Source organism: Orycteropus afer, unplaced genomic scaffold (assembly GCF_000298275.1).
Source record: "Orycteropus afer afer isolate SDZICR_OR568_19922 unplaced genomic scaffold, OryAfe1.0 scaffold00309, whole genome shotgun sequence".
Taxonomy (NCBI): Eukaryota; Metazoa; Chordata; class Mammalia; order Tubulidentata; family Orycteropodidae; genus Orycteropus; species Orycteropus afer.
This window is the reverse complement of record NW_006921896.1, coordinates 951,963-969,436: the sequence shown is the minus strand read 5'-3', so window position 1 is coordinate 969,436 and position 17,474 is coordinate 951,963.

Below are 17,474 nucleotides of genomic sequence, written 5' to 3'. Positions count from 1 at the left end.
ACTGAGACTCAGAAAAATCCAGTTCTCCAACGCTGCCCATTTAGTTAGTGGTAGTGATGGAATTAAAACCAAGTATGGGAGCTCTGGTGGCATAGTGCCTAAGGTATTTGACTGTTAACCAGAGGGCTGGAGGTTTAAACCCACCAGCCACTCCTTCGAAGGAAGACTGGGCAATCTACTTCCACAGAGATATAGCTTCAGAAAGCCAAGGAAGGGTCGCTATGAGTCGGAGACGACTCGATGGCACTTAGTTTGGTTTGTTAAAATTACAGATGTTAAAATTATTAAAAATGTAAAAATTACAGATTAGTATGATTTTATTCAAGATTAAAGGTTAAAATGTTGTTTTATTTCCAATAACATTTCAGTTTATACTTACTTACTACACTATTGTTAGGAGCTCTGGCGGTGTAGTGCCTAAGGCACTCGACTGTTATGCAGAAGGCTGGTGGTTCAAACTCACCAGCCTCTCCTCGGAAGGAAGGTTGGACAATCTACTTCCGTAGTGATGCTGCTAGGAAACCCAAGGAGGGGTCGCTATGTGTCAGGTCTGACTCCATGGCACATAACAACAACAACATTATTGTTAGGTCTTCTTTCCTTCCATTTATTTACTTCCTTCCCTTTCTTTTTTTTAGTGTGGCATAGGTTTAATATAACTCATCTATATTTTATAATAGGTTATGAAGCAATATAATGAATCAATATTCTGTTCTTTAATATTTATTTTGAAATATACTTTTTAATTAAAAGTATATCATACAGAAATTTTTAAGATATTTCTTATGGGATGTTGATATGCATGCAGGTTTGAGAACCACTATATCATATAATACCACATTCAAGTAAATTAAAACCAGACACTGTATTTTTACTTATTTATTTAAAGTATTAAAAAGCACAGATGTCACCTTGAGGACTAAGGTGCCCCTAAACCAAACCATGTTGTTTTCAATTGTCTCATATGCATGTGAAAGCTGAACAGTGAATAAAGAAGATCAAAGAAGAATTGATACGTTTGAATTATGGTGCTGGAAAAGAATGTTGAATATATCATGGACTGGGAACAAATCTGTCTTGGAAGAAATACAGCCAGAATGCTCCTTAGCAGTGAGGATGGCAAGAGTTCACCTTGCTTGTTTGGACATGTTATCAGGAGGGACTAATCCCTGGAGAAGGACATCATACTTGGTAAAGTAGATGGTCAGAGAAAAAGACAAAGACCCGTACTGAGATGGACCGACAGAGTGGCTGCAACAATGGCTCACATATAGCAGTGGTCGTAAGGATGATGCAGAACCGGGCACTGTTTCATTTGTTGTATGCAGGGTCACCAAGAGTCGGAACCAACTCAATGGCACCTAATAACAATTAACAAAGATTGAAAACAGTTTCGAGGTTGTAAGAGTGGAGTTAGAATGGTAGTCTTGCTTATGCGAGCACAGATAAAAGAAAGTGCCAAGTTTCTATACTGTTTTAACAATAATTCTACTTCTGGGAATTAAGGCTAGGAAAGTAAATAAAATAAATAGTAAGATTTTAGGGACAAAGATGTTCATTTTAGGGTTATACAGTAGGAGCTCTTCAAACAGCTTCCACTTAACCAACCAGCTTTTTATTTCCAATGAAAGATTTACTGATGAGCTCCGCAACACATAGAATCTTTGCAACTGGTAAACCTCTCTGTGGTGGAACTGTCTGGTCCTGCATATTACTTACGTTATATGAAAACCAAGTGTTAGTGAAGACTATTCCAAAACTTGTTCATGTCATTTCTTATTGTCATCACATAATTTGACTACAATTATATTACATAAAGGGATGATATATGAGTGCAAAAAAGTTTTTCTGAGATTAATTTGAATGTTTTGGAAAGACTTCATGAAAGTGAGTCCTTAAATCTGCTGTTGAATTAAGAGCGAGAGCTGTACAAATTTGGAAAATAATCATAAGCACTTAATATTTCTATTCTTTATTCAGATTGCTTTACTTTATTGTAGCAAAATGAGAATAGAAAAATATTGAAAGTTCAACATGAGTTCATGTAAAAAGAAGATATAAAACTCCAACCAATAGATCCATTCTTAAAGAAAACATCTGGTTGGTTCTATGTCAAAAGTTTAATGAATGATGTAATTTCAAATATTTTAAATTGAAGGAAAAATTTAAGGAATATACCATTTTTATAATTTCTCATTTCACTAATATAGATCTAATATAGTATGTAGAGAAAATATACTAAACACACTATAAATATAGTATGTGGAGACATATACTAAAATAATCTGTTAGGAATATGAGTGATTTTTTAAAAACTTTATTCTTTTCTATTTTAAAACCTTGTAAACACAGTATTATTTCAATTGTGTAAAATGTACCAAAAAATATAAAGAAGAAGAATGACTACTAAATCCAACCCCATAGCTGGAAGGTTTCCTATTTTATAATCCCTGTTGTATCTTTGTGTTTCCCATTGCTAAGAATAGTCATGGTGCATAAATGGGATGAGTATTTCTCTCTGAAGTTCACTTTTAGATCTTGTTTTATCTAAGTGCACTATCTGGGTTTTCAAATAAAATATTGCATCAGCACTTTATCTTATTTAAGATGGTTATGTATATAAATCTTTATTATATAATTAGACTCCACATATAAGTCTTTACTATATAATTAGAAAGCTGGGAAAGATATCATGCTTGATTGATTGGAGGGTCAGCAAAAAGGAGGAAGACCCTCCACAAGATGGATTGACACAGTGGCTGCAACAGTAGGCTCAAGCACAGCAAGGATTGTGAGGATGGTGCAGGACTGGGCAGTGTTTGGTTCTATTACTATAAATTGGAGCTGACGCGACAGCACCTAAAAACAGCAATAGAAAGTTGGGAAGAAAGCTGGCTTAATCCTGCCCAACTGTGGTAGTTTTATGTGTTATTTGTTCAAAATACTTGTTGTTAGTTGCTGTCAAATTTTCTCCCACTCATGGTGACCTTATGTGTAACAGAATGACAGATTGCCTAGTCCTGCACAAACGCCATGATCCTTGATTTGTTTAAGTCCATAGTTGAGGGCTCTTGTGTCAGTCCGTCTTACTGAGAATTTCCCTTGTTTTCAGTGAGCATCCATTTTTGCAACCATGATGTCCTTTTTCAGCAACTGGTCTTCCCTGATGATGTGTCCAAAGTAAGTGGGCTGAAGTTTTGCCGTTCTTGCTTGTAAGGGATATTCTTCTAAGTTTAATTTGTTCAGTCTTCTGAGAGTCCACAGTATATTCAATATTCTTCACCAACACCACAATGTAAGTGGATTAATTATTGTGTCTTCTTTTTCTATTTTCCAGCTTTCACATGCCTATGAGATGATTGAAAAGATCATGGGTTGGGTCAGGTTTACCTTAGTCATCAAAACGACATCATTGCTTTTTAAAACTTTTATCAGGTCTTTTTCAGTAGATTTTCCCAATGCAACATGTGGTTTGATTTCTTGATTCCTGTGTCCATGGCATTTGATTGTTGATCCAAGTAGAATGGAATCCCTGGGTGGTGCAAATAGTTAAGGTGCTTGGCTGTTAACAGAAAGGCTGGAGTTTTGAGTGCAGGCAGAGGTGCTCAGGAATAAAGACCTGGCAGTCTGATTCTGAAAAATCAGCCACTGAAAATACTACGGAGCATAGTTCTACTCTGACACACAGGTTATCAGGATTCAGAATCAGCTTGGTGGGAACTGTTCATAGTATTTAGCAAGCTCTAAAAGGCTGGTGATCACTTGGACACCAAGGCATGTGAAAGTCCTGTTTCAAAAGCATTAAAATGCCTTTTCTAGGAGCTGCTTATCAGTGCTTCTTATTGATCCTTGACATTCTTTCCTATCTGAACCCCAGTCAGAGTGTGACTTCTGGTCTAAGCCATGTACATGTGGATGCCCAGTCATTTCTCTTCTGATTTCTTGAAGTACAATCTATCCTTTCTCTCTTTTAGTTTCTATATCCATCAGCCATCCCTCGGAAGGAAGGTTGGGCAATCTACTTCTGTAGTGATACCACCTCGGAAACCCAAGGAAGGGTCACTAGGAGTCAGAACTGACTCCATGGCAGTGAGTTTGGTTTTGTTTTGGTTTAAGTGCTGCATGAAAGTAGGTAAGGTTTCAGCTGTATAGAAGAGAAGATTTCAGAGGACCTCATAGAAAGAAAAGTACAGACAGGTGAGAACAGATCATTTATTCAGGGAATGGTGGGCTATTCTGAAAGTTTAAACACAGTGCACTCAGAAGCAGGGGTGTCATTAAAATTATTTAACAGGTAATATGCCCCTGAATTTGTTTGACTTATCTGACTGGATGGTAGTTGCAAAGTCGCGATACTGGTATATAGTTGCACAAGAGTAGCTATTGGAGATAAAAGCTGAGATGTTTCATTGGTTAGAACTGTGGAAGTCTTCATGGCTTTGTTAAGGAATTTGGGCTTTTTTGACAGGCAGTAGGTAGCTATAGTTGTTATTGTTAGCTGCCAAACAGCACCCTGACCATGAGTTGAAGAGCGAACTGTTGTGATCCATAGGACTCTTACTGGCTGGTTTTTGGAAGTAGATAATGGGCCTTTCCTAGTCCATCTTAGCCTGAAAGCTCTGCTGAGACCTCTTTAGCATCTTGGCAACATGCAAGCCTCCGCTGACAGATGGGTGGTGGCTGTGCGTGACGTCCATTGGCTCGGAAACAAACCTGTATCTCCAGCATGTAAGGTGAAAATTCTACTACTGAACCATCACTGCCTTCTAGGTAGCTACTGAAGGCTTTTTACATAGTATGATGAATGAACTAGTAAGTTTACAAGTGAAGCAGATCTGAGAATGCACTGATGATCAGGGAAGAATCCACAGTCAGAGAGATTATTAAGAGGCTCTTATCAAACAAGAAGTAAGGGTGAATCCATCAATGTTACTAGTATTAAGAATATAAAGAGAAAAAGCATATGAAAACTATTTTTGAAGTAGCATTGGCAGCATTTAATGGCATGTAGCAGGCAAAGCTAGGGAAGGAATCAAGGATGATTCTAAGGTTTCATACAAGAGTGATCAGGAAAGTGTTAGGGAGGTTGCCAAGATGACTTAAGCACAGTGAAGGGGCTGCACTAGAAAACTTCTAATGAGTGGCTGTGCCAAGAACTGGTGATGCCATGGATGTGGGAGCTTTAGCTACTTTAATTACTTCCATCCTTCTCCATCCAACCAACTCATTCCAAATAAACAAATAATTCAAGAAAAAGAGTGTGCTTAATATGCAGTCATCTGTTTCAACTATGTTGGTCCTTAAATCTCCTTTGATACAGAAATTCAAAAGCCAACATCAAGGTACATAAAAACCCAAACCTATTGCCACTGAGTCCATTCTGAGTCAAAGCGATCCCACGTGACAGCACAGACTGCCCCAAAGGTTTTCTAGGCAGTAATCTTTACTGCTACCATTTCTCCCATGATGCAGCTGGTAGGTTCAAACTGCCAATCTTTTAGTTAGTAGCTGAGCCCTTAACCACTGAGCAACCAAGGCTCTTTACTAAGGTATGTTTTGTTGTTGTTGTTATGTGCCGTCGAGTTGGCCCCGACTCATAGCGACCCCTCCTTGGGTTTCCGAGGCAGTATCACTACAGAAATAGGATTGCCCAACCTTCCTTCCGAGGAGTGGCTGGTGGGTTTGAACCGCCAGCCTTCTGGTTAGCAGGCAAGTGTCTTAGCCACTATGCTACCAGAGCTCCCTACTAATACTTATACTAAGTATTACTTAATACTAAGGTATATAAAGGGTGAAAATGGGAATATTAGGCCTACAGACAATACTTCTTGCAGCCAACTCACATGAGTGGATTGTGAACATCTCTTTCTGATTCCTTGATCAGTAATAACACAGAGGTAGATGAAAATTGGTCATGGTAGGGATATTTACAGTGTGGAATTTGGCAAACTCTACAAGTTAAGAATCTATTCCTCCAGATAGCTAGTTGTTAAATATTTATACCTCTCTTACGAAACTAGCTATGAAAAAAGAATAGTGAAGTTTTTAGACGCCCTTGAGTGATTGCAGAGAAAAGTTTAAAAATATCAATTGGACAGAAAAAAAGTGAAGCACATATGATTTTAAGGTTTGTTTGGAACTGTTGTTGTTAGGTGTCATTGAGTCTATTCTGACTCATAGTGATCCTATGCACAAAGGAACCAAACATTGCCCAGTCCTGCACAATCTTCACAATCTTTGTTATGCTTGAGCCTGTCATTGCAGCCACTGTGTCAATCTCTCTCCTTGAGAGTCTTCCCTTTTTTCTCTGGTCCTCTACTTTACCAAGTATGATATCCTGTTCCAGGGAATGGTCCCTTCTGACAATACGATCAAAGTACATGAGATGAAGTCTGGCCATTCTTGCATCCAAGGAACATTCTAACTGCACTTCCCCCGGGATAATTTTGTTCGTTCTTCTGGCAGTCTGTGGTATTTTCAGTACTCTTCGCCAACACCAGAATTCAAAGGCATCAGCTCTTCCTTATTCATTGCCCAGCTCTCACACATGTATGAGGCTATTGGAAATACCATGGCTTGGGTCAGGTGCACCTTAGTCTTAAAAGTGACATCTTTGCTCTTTAACAGTTTAAAGTTTTTTTTTTTTTTTCTTTTTTGCATTTTGTTAAAAAGAAATTATTGTAATTTGTGTGAAAGTTTACAGAGCAAATTCATTTTCCATACAGCAGTTCACATACATTTTGTTTCATGACATTGACTGCAATTTCCCACAATGCAACAGTGCTTTTTCCGCTTCCTCCTCATAGTTAACTCTACCCAGTGTCCTTCCCTCTCATGCACTCCTACCGCCCTGATCCTGCCCCCCAGAGCCATCTCCCTGTGCATACACCGCCCTCCTATTCTCCCATGATTGATTTCTCTAAGGAGTGTATCTATCTAATGTAAATTTTTATCTCATGTACCTGTCTTTTTTTAGATTGGAAGTCACAGGAGTGGGTTCAGTTCCAGATCTGAAGAGAAGCTAGGGACCATAGTCTCAGGGGTTCCACCAGGCTCTACTAGACCAGCAAATCGGTTCCCTTCTTCTTCTTTTTTTAAAATGATTTTGAGTTTTGTTCCACATTGTTCTCCCACTCTATCCTGGATCTCCTATAGGATGTGGAATAGTGTTTTTGTGTAGTATGTTATGCCAATTGAACTTGATGTTCCCTGAAACCACGGTCCCTAGCTCACAGGTCCAACTCTCACTCTCTACAGGTAGCTGACTGTGGCCAAGAAGTGATTACAACCTTGTCCCTTCTCAGCTCTACTATATACCCAGAAATTCATACAGAACATACAAATACACTTGTAGAAATATTGTCTGCCAACCCTATACATGGTCATGGGTACACTCCCCCTGCATAGACATACCTAATCATTCAGCCTGTCCATCCATCTATCCATCCATCTATCAATGTTTGCCATCACTGACAACTCAGTACTGCATGTGCAAAAGGGTTCATCTTTGTTGTCTGTACCTCCCACACACCTCTCTATATCTTCCTCTTCCTCAGTGCTGCCATGTTGATCACTCATATTTGGTATATTGCCCTTACCTTCACCCAAATCAATACTTGTCTCTACCTATCTAGCAATGTTCTCTCCCCTCCCCTCCCACACCTGGTAACTAACAAAGAAAATATCTTTCCATATATAAACTTTTCCTTGACTTTTTACAATAAAGGAGTATTTGTCCTTCTGTGATTGACTTATTTCACTCAGCATCATGTCCTACAAGTTCATCCACTTTATGTGGTGTTTTGCAGATTCTACATTATTCTTAGGGTTGCATAGTATTCCATTGTATGTACGTACTGTAGTTTGGTTATCCATTCTTCTGTTGATTGGCACCTAGGTTATTTCCATCTTCTTGCTGTTGTAAATAGTGCTGTGATGAACATGGGTGTGCATATATCTATTCTTATCCTGGCTCTTACTTCTTTACAATATATACCTAGTAATGGAATGGCTGGGTCAAATGGTATTTCTAATTCCAACTTTTTAAGGAATCACCATACTGCTTTACACAGTGATTGTATCATTTTACAATTCTACCAGCAGTGTATGAGAATCCCAATCTCTTCACATCCTTGATAGCATTTGTTATTTTCTGTCTTGTTGAACTTTGCTACTAGTGCAAGCTAAGATGGTATCTCACTGTTGTTTTGATTTACATCTCTCCAATGGCTAATGATCATAAGCATTTCTTCATATTTGTTGTTTGCCTGAATATCCTCTTTGATGAAGTGTCTATTCATGTCTTATGTTCATTTTTAATTGGATCATTTGCCTTTTTGTTGTTGAGGTGTTGGAGTTTTCTATAAATTTTAGAGATAAGTCCCTTGTCAAATATGTCATTGCCAAATATTTTTTTCCCAGCCTGTAGGCTCTCTTTTTACTGTTTTGGAGAAATCTTTGGAAGCACATAAAAATTCAGTTTTTAGAAGGTCCTGGTCATCTAGTTTATCTTCTGCTGTTTATGCATTTTGGGTTATGCTTGATAGTTTATTTATGCCATATATTAAGGCCCCTAAATTTGCCCCTATTTTTTCCTTAAGGACATTACTAGTTTTAGGTTAAGTCTTTGATCTATCTGGAGTTAGTTTTTGTGTACAGATCTTGTTTCATTTTTCTGCAAATGGATATCCAGTTTTGCCAGCAGCATTTGTTAAACAGACAACCTCTTTCCCATTTCATGGACTTTAGCCCTTTGTCAAAGATCAGCTGACCATAGGTTGATGTATCTATTTCTGGGTTCTCAGTTCTATTCCATTGGTCTCTGTGTCTGTCATTGTACCAGTACCAGGAAGTTTTGACTACTGTGGCTGTATAGTAGGTTTTGAGATCTAGGAGTGAGAAACCTCCTACTTTGTTCTTCTTCAATAGTACTTTGCTTATCTGAGGTCTCTTTCCTCCCCATATAAAGTTTGTGATTGGTTTTTCCATATCCTTAAGGAATGTTGATGGGATCTGGGTTGGGATTGCATTGAATGTATAGATTGCTTTGGGTAGTACTGACATCCTACCCAGAAAAATATCCTAAATATTTCTAGATTAGTGATTGATTTCTAAAGAGAAATATTCTTCTTTTTTACCTAAACAATAGCTAATACTCTGGTACAAATTGTTTTCCAAAATGGACCACTGTACTTCATTCCTGTTTATTGCTATTCCTGTTAAAATGGATATATTCTGCAAATTAGATTAACACTTAATTGAGCAATAATGAATTGACTCAGCAGGCTAGTGTGCTGAATGTATGAAGTAGTTATTATTAAATAGATAGCAAATCACAACAATAGTTTATTAAGTCACTAAACTTTGCTTTTAGGGCACATTTCTGGAAGAAGGTTTTTTAACAATTTTGACCTCACTCCTCTACAATCCCATCTGCCCCATATTTCTTCTATCTCTCCAAAAAGTAGCTATATTTACTATTACAAAGTGAATAATATTTAAGGATTAATCCCTTAACTATGAAATTTATTATAAAATTTTTCACCAGAAAAGGGAAGATACAAGTAATGATTATGCCTAAATGACAGTTTGGTTGGATTGCATTTCAGATACCCATTACTTCTAACCATGTTCTCTTGTATAGGACAAAATGTGGTTATTCAAGACTACTGAGGTGTTGGGAAAAAAAATATAGATTATACAATGGGGATCTCTGTTTTACTCTCAAGAAAACTATCAGGCACTACTAAAGAATTCAATCTCTTGCTGCGTGATTTGAGATGCAAATAGTGCTTGAAAAATATCTGTGGAAAGAATAGAATATTTTTCTGTAATAATAGGTTTCTAATGCACTAAGCTTTAAATCAAATATTTTGAGAGCTAAGGGAGAAAATTTCTGTTTTGGTTCTCTAGTGCTGCTCTAACAGAAAATACCACAAATGGGTGGTTTTAACAAATAGGGATGTATTCTCTGACAGTTTAGAAGGCCAGAAGTCTGAGTTCCAAGAGCCAGCTCTAGGAGCTGGGTGAAAGCCCCTTGACCTTGGGCTTTAGCTCTGCTTCTTGCTCCTGGCCCATTGAAGCTGGAGGCTTCTCTTAATTCAGGCAATTGCTGGCTGCTGAGGCTGATAAACCCAAGCTTGACAAGTGAAATAGCAAACTCCCAGATTATCAAACAACATGACATAGTGCTAGTTCAAGTCCAAAAACAGTCTCAAGATCAGCAGGTAAAATGGCAGGTTGCTGAATAAAGACTCAGCTATGTGCAGGATCCAAGCATGCCAAAAACTCTGAGACCTGTCTCAATGCTTCTTCTTATATACTGGAAATAGACCACATCCCTAAGGCAGCTACTCAGATACTCACTGAAGATTTCACCATGCAGTTGATTACCAGTCTCATCATGGGGAATAACTACATCTACCTGTCCAGCCACTCAAAACCAGGCCCAGCCAAGGACACATAACTTTAACTCCCATAATTTCCCTTTCACTTAAAATACAATATTGTTCTTGAGCTGCCTGATTAATGTACTTGACACATAGCATATATCTTGAACATTTATTACTTCTCTTAGCTTGAATATCTTTAATTTTTGGCAGGAAGTATTTTACACACCTATTGATTCATTACCATTTTAACATTACCAAAATAAAATATATAGTGACATTAAAAAGTATAAAGAAGTGAAGAAAGGAACAAGGTCAATTTATTCACCGTAAAAAAGTCAAAGGGGATAGGAGAAATAGGACATAAAAGAACTTCCTTTTATCTGGTGGTATCAATACAGTTTCTTAGGAATGAAGAAGGTGGATTAACATTGATGAATTCTGACATCTACATAAAATCTAATGACTCAATAAGTCTCCCTACAATTCTCTTTTATGGTAGGAAGGCAAAGGTGAGTTCACTGCATTCAACTGATTAAAGTTGCCAGACAAGTGTAGTCCCTTGCTGAGTCTGGAAATATAAATGGTGCACCTATTCTTTACCTTTTCAAACTTACTATTTTTTCTATATGTATTCCATCATATTAGGCATTTTTACTTTTTTTGTCTGCTGTGGCACCTCTCCTATAAATCTCACAAATCAAGATATACATGTTTTTGTTGTTATGTGCTGAGTCGGACCCAACTCATAGCAACCCCTCCTTGGGTTTCCGAGGCAGTTGTCACTACAGAAGTAGATTGCCCCATCTTCCTTCTGAGGAGTGGCTGGTGGGTTTGAACTGCCAGCCTTCTGGTAGCAGTCAAGTGCCTTAGGCACTGCACTACCAGAGCTCCTAAGATATACATAGGGGAAATAATAATCACATATATTGTTAAAGGTCAAGTGAATGACAGAAAAATACTATACAGTATCTGAAATTTGCTGCAGGCTGGATGAGTGTACATTGTAGGAGTGGTGACTAGGGGAGAAGATGTAAACATTTCAGAAGGTAGAATGTGCAGACAGGCTGTGAAGTAGGAGGAGCTGGCTAATCTTATGAAAACAATATGCCAGGGTACAGAAAGTTCAATAGTAGCCTGAAGAGTGTACACCCCATCCTGTCGATTAGCAATCCATTATGATAATTAGAAGAAATATAACCAGAGTGCTTTGTAGAAATGAATATGGTGAAAATTCAAATTGACTCCTTTGGACTCATCATCATGAAAAAACAATTGCTTGGAGAGGACATCATGTTTGGTGAAAAAGAAGGTCAGTGAGAACAACAGAAACCCTCAATGAAATGGCTTGACAATAGCCACAACAATGAACTCAAACAAACCGATGATCATGAAGATGGCACAGGATCAGGCAATGTTTGGTTTTGTTATATACAAGGTCACTACGAGGCCGAGCCAACGTGAAGGCAGCTAACAGCAGCAACATGTGGCTGAAAAACACTTCAGCACTTAATATGCTATTATGTCCTAAAGCCTTCATAAATATTATCTCTTTTAAACTCCACAACAGCCTTAGAAGATATTACATTTAACTCACATTTCATAGTTGATGAAACAGAAGCTCAGAAAATTTAATTAACTTCCCAATGTAAAATAGCTAGTAAGCAATACTAGCTGAATTCAAAGCCTCTCTCCTTTACCATACTTTAGATATAGGACTGGCAGGATCAAAGACCAGTTGTCAGTCTGTAGGATATATTGCAGGGTGTGGAGTGAAGTGGATGGACAAGTAGTTAAAACAACAGTCTGAGCAAATGGTGAGAAGGAAGTGGAAAGAGAAAAACATGAATGTAATACATTTTTTTGAAGGAAGAAATAGCAGGACTCCTTAACTGGTTAAGGAAAGTGATAGAGAAAACAAGGACCTGGAAACTAGACCTATATTTTCTTGGGAGGAAGGCTATAAAAATTAGGTCTCTAATAAAAGAGTACAGGAGTTCTGGTAGCATTGTGCCTAAGCCACTTGACTGCTAACCAGAAGGCTGGCGGTTCAAACCCACCAGCCACTCCTCAGAAGGAAGATGGGGCAATCTACTTCCATAGTGATACTGCCTCAGCAACCCAAGGAGGGGTCTCTATGAGTTGGGTCCCACTCGGTGGCACATAACAACAACAACAAATAAAAGATTATAGGAGATGGGTGGAAAGGGAAAGACAATAGAACCACAAAATAGTAACTGATAGCATTTGGTGGTGGGAGGGGCTATGACGTATCATACCACACACATTTCTGCTGACTCTATAAGGAATTTCCTTTTAGAGTTTCATGGTCAGTCATTTCATTATGATGGTAATGATTTTCATAGGACCTAGTATTTTTGAAAATATATTTCATTGTGTTTTATGTGAAAGTTTATACAGCAAACTAGGTTCCCATTTAAAAATTTTTATACAGATTTTTTCCATGCTATTGGTTAGTTTTCACAATGTGTCAGCATTCTCATTATTTCCATTCTGTTTGTTCTGTTTCCATTGATCTAGCTTCCCTTCCTTTCTTTTGTTTCTCATATTTGCTTTGGGTAAATGTTGACTGTTTGGCCTCATATAGTTGATTGTTTAAGTGAGCACATTACTCATGGGTGATATTGTTTATTTTATAAGCCAATCTAGCATTCAGTTGTAAGATGACTTCCAGAAAAAGCTTCAATTCTAAGTTCACAGGGTATCTTAGGGGGATAGCTTCAGGGATTTGTCTGGTCTCTGTTGTTCCTGTAGATCTGGCTTATTTTAGCAATTTGAATATTGCTCTATATTTTTCTCCCACTCTCTCTGGGACTTTCCATTGTGTCCCTGACCAAAATAGTACATAGAAGTAGCTGGGTACCATCTGATTCTGGTCCACATTCAAAGAGGCTGTGCTTCATGTGGGCTATCTGTCCTGAGGACTAGTTTCTTCTTTGAACCTTTGTTTTACTTCATTCTCTTGCTCCACATGAATAGAGACCAATAGCTGTATCTTAAAAGCTCATAAGCTTTTAAGACCACAGATGGTACTTACCAAATAGGGTGTAGAACATTATCTGTATTCATTATATTATGTTAATTGACTAAGTTGTCCCTTGTGACTATGATGCTAATTCTTTTAACCCAATAAACATATGCTGCGAGTTGTTTGTATATGTCTAAGAAGAATCCATAACTATACCCTCTGTTTTGGCTCTCAAGTGCCACACTAAGAGAAATACCACAAATGGGTGGCTTGAATGAACAGAGATCTATTCTCTTACAGTTTAGGAGGCTAGAAGTCTGAGTTCAAAATGCCAGGCTCTAGGAGCTGGGTAAAGGCCTCTCTACCTTGGCCTTCATCTCTGCCTCTTGTTCCTGGCCCACTGGAGCAGGAGGCATCTCTTTACTTGGGCAGCTGCTGGTTACTGAGGCTGACAAACCTCAGGTCGACAAATGGCGCAGTCCCAAGATTACCAAACAATATGGCAGGGCACTAGTTCAAGTTCAGAGACAGAACTAAGATCAGCAGGAAACATAGCAGGCTGCTGCATGAAGACTCAGCTACATGCAGGGTCTAGGCATGCTAAAAGCTGCAGACGATTCTCAAAGCTTTTCCTTATGTACTGGAAGCAGACCACATCCCTAAGGCAGCTACTCAGCTGCTCCAGTAGATTCCACCATGGAGTTAATTACCAGTCTCATCATGGAGAATAACTACATTCAGTTGCCCAGCCATTCAAAACCAGGCCCAGCCAAGATGACACATAACTTGAACTACCACACTTTCCATGTGCTTTGTTATATATATGGATATATTTGTAGCACAAACAATATGTATATATACATATGCCTACAGGTACACCTATATATGCTTATGCATTTACTTCCTATATATATATATATATATATATATATATATATATATATATATATAAGCATACATATCTACCTATATAACCACATGTATTTTTTGGCTGTTGTTACTATTGCAAAGTTGTATATGTTATAGCATTTACTGATGTTGTCTCTTGTGTGTTTCTTGGTGTCTTTATTTACCTTCGACAAGTTGTGCTGATTTCACCCATATTTGGTCTTGCCTTTCTACAAGCAAAAATAACAACTTCCTACTATCTAGAAAGCATAGCACTTACTATTTTAAGAATTATAGAAAAGGAACTTTCTTTTCAGATTTTCAATTACTCTTTGGGTGTTGAACTCAAGCTTCCATTTTCCCAGAATTTCTTTGGTACTTTTCTGATAGCATGTTTCAATCTTTTAAAATGATTGTGGTTAATGGGACTTTTGTCTTGATAGAAAATTTGGAATATCATAAATTTCCTCTGTCAGTATATAGTTATACCAGTGGCTTTCAAACTTTTTTGACATAATCCAGTGTAAAATTTTTTTTTTTACATCACAACCCAGTGCAAATATTCATATTTAACTGCTCATCAACTTCACTGAAATAAAATTTTAATAAAAACTTCTGATAATTGCTATTTTAATTTGTTTCATTAAAAATGCTGACTGTAACCCATCAAACTGATATCCACAGTAACCTACAGACTGAAAAACAGCAAGCTTATCTTTGAACTCCATGAAAGTAGGCAACCATATGATATTCAGCTTGAGCCTTTTTGGGCCTCACCCCGACCTTAGCACATACAGCTTTATAAATGCTGAAAAGAAGAAAGAGGGAGTGAGTCACATGTTCTTGTCTGATTAATTATTTTTATCAGTTTAAAAGGATTCTGTAAGTTCATTATGTGCCTGTCTCACCAAGTTTATGCCATCTGCAAACCTAGTCAATTTTTTCACAAGTCACAAATTCACATTACTAATAATCCCTATCTCAGCATTAATCCAATAATCATAACACTTTGGAATTTAAACATTCTGGGGGCACATTCATCTAATCAGACTATTGCATTGATTTAGAGAGTTTTATTAAGTTGCTAGAAAAGTTAATCTGGAGTAAAATAGCTTTATAGCAACAGAGTCTTGCCACTCCTACCCCTGTAACTGCTAGAATATATGTTGCCATTGAGTTGGCTTTGATTCATGGGACTCATGCACAACAGAACAAAATGCTACCGGAGTTTTTCCTAATCATTATCATACATTAGTATACTTGAATCCATTGTTGTGGCCACTGTATTCTAGTGCCTTCTGGCCTAGGGGCCTGTCTTCCAGCACTGTATTGAACAGTGGTGGTTCAAACCCACCAGCCAATCCTTGGAAGGAAGGTTGGACAATCTACTTCTGTAGAGTTACCACCTTGGAAACCCAAGGAGGGGTCCCTATGAGTTGGATCCGACTCAATGGCAGTGAATTGGTTTTAGTTTTAATTTTAGGAATTAGATTACTAGGTATTTCTTCTTAGCCTGTCTTAGCTCTGTTGAACCTTTCCACCATAGATGACCCTGCTGGTATCTTTATCTGTGAAATGAAAGGGTTGGCCTAGATTAATTGATCCTAAACTTAGCTAGGCATCAGAATTATCTGGAATGTTTCTTAAAAATTAGACTCAACTCTACAGAATCAACCTATATGTTAATTAAGAATAGCTTCATAATGCCAGCCAAGGTGGAGGTGGAGTTTATACCCATTATGGAATTTTGAGTGGTGTACATGGGCCTCTTGCCTGGATACAGGTCATTATTCCTGCCAAAGAGACTTTCCACTGACAGGGCCACAATTTTCTTCAGGAAAATATTCTGGCTCTGCTGCAAATGTCCTAGGCCATAAAGCACAGCTGAAATAATTTAATCTTGGGAAAAAAAATGTTAAGTAGGCATGCATTATCAAACAATCATTTGATATGTTACATTATATTATACTATTATTATATATTATTTTTTTGTGTGTGTTGAATTGATTCTGACTTATAGCAACCCAATTGATAGAATAAAATTGCCCCATAGGGTTTCCTACACTGTCATCTTTATGGGAGCAGACTGCAAAGGCTTTTCTCCCACAGAGATGCTGTTGGGTTTGAACTGCCAAAGCTGAGTGCTTAACCATTGTTCCACCAACACACAGCCACCGAGTAGATTTCTACTCATAGTGACCTTAAAGGACAGAGAAAAACTATGTTGTAGGGTTTCCAAGGCTGTAAGTATTCATGGAATACTTTCTCATCTTTCTCCCATGGAATGGCTGGTGGGTTCAAACCACCAACTTTTTGGTTAGCAGCCAAATGCGTTAACCATGTTCCACCAGAGCTCCCTATTGTGCCATGAGGGCTCCACATATATATTATATATACAATGTATGTGATATTTATTAAGATACAATCTCAATAAAATATTCACAGGACATCTAACATTAGCAGTGTTAGATGAATATACCTCAGGTAACTTAATGAGTTGGCTTCCTCTGTAGGAGGTTTTTGGAGATAAATCACCAGGCCTTTCTTCCTAAGTCTATTTTAGTCTGGAAGCTGTGCTAAAACCTGTTCAGCATCATAGCAACATGCAAGCTGCACTGACAGATGGGTGGTGGCTCTGTCTGAGGCTCATTGGCTGGAATTAAAGCTAAGTCTCTAGTACAAACCAAACCAAATGCACTGCCGTGGAGTCGAATTGGACGCATAGCGACCCTTCCTTGGGTTTCCGAGGCAGTATCACTATGGATGTAGATTGCCCAATCTTCCTTCCAAGGAGTGGCTGGTGGGTTTGAACCGCCAGCCTTCTGGTTAGCTGTCAAATGCCTTAGGCACTACGCCAACAGAACTCCTAGTCTCTAGTACAGAAGATGAAAATTCTACCAGTGAACCACTACCCCCCCCATAGATAGGTATGTTGTTGTTGTGACCATCTGTGACAGAGTAGAACTGCCCCATAGAGTTTCGTAGGCTGTAATCTTTATGGGAGCAGAGTGCAAGGTCTTTTCTCCCGTGGGGTGGCTAGTGGATTTAAACCACTGGCATGAGACATAAGTGTACAGAGAAGCTTCAGTGGCTTTGAAAAGCAGCATGTCCTGGTGGCTACTACATTTTCCAGTAAAAGATAAGATAAATTGTGTGTGTGTGTGTTTGTAGAGAGGTGAGTAGGAGGCAGTCACCTACAAAAAACAGTA